Source organism: Petaurus breviceps, unplaced genomic scaffold (genome assembly GCF_028583685.1).
Source record: "Petaurus breviceps papuanus isolate PSGF00001 unplaced genomic scaffold, PetGlider_PUasm1.0 90808, whole genome shotgun sequence".
Classification (NCBI taxonomy): Eukaryota; Metazoa; Chordata; class Mammalia; order Diprotodontia; family Petauridae; genus Petaurus; species Petaurus breviceps.
Window position 1 is genome coordinate 17,493,629 of NW_027187349.1, and position 566 is coordinate 17,494,194.

The following is a 566-nucleotide window of genomic DNA, read 5'->3' on the forward strand; positions in this document are numbered from 1 at the left end:
CCCCCCACCCCCAAGCCCTCAGATAGTTTGTTTTATTTTTTTTCCAGGCCTTGTGGATAGCAACTGGTGTGTTGCTGCTGTGTTAGAGAAGAAGACACCCCCTCTGCCTGTCACCCTGGCACTTGGAGCCTTCCTCAATCACTGGCGTAACAGATTTCACTGTGGCTTCAGCATCACTGTGGGATGAGAGAGCTGGAGACGGCTCCCCTGAGCACGTGAAGCCATCCAAGAGACAGAGCCAGGGTCTGGGTCTCTCCCTAGAGACCAGTGTGCTCAGTGTGACTCCACTGGACGAGTGAGGGCCTCTGCTGACTGGACCTACCAGAGTGGGCAGGAGGGGAGGCTCTCCTGCCTTTCCCCCAGAACTCTAGCCTGACTGCTTTCCTCTCCAAGCCCTTGAGTCTGTCAGGCTCTGGACTGAGGGGGAGGGCTGTGATTATGTCTGATTGCTTTCTTCCATCCCTGTGTATTCAAGCCAATCCCTCTCCTCACTGACCCTCGGCAGAGCTAAGAGACCTAGGTGGGTACAGATCCCATTCCATTCATCAGCTCTGGGCCAATGCTGG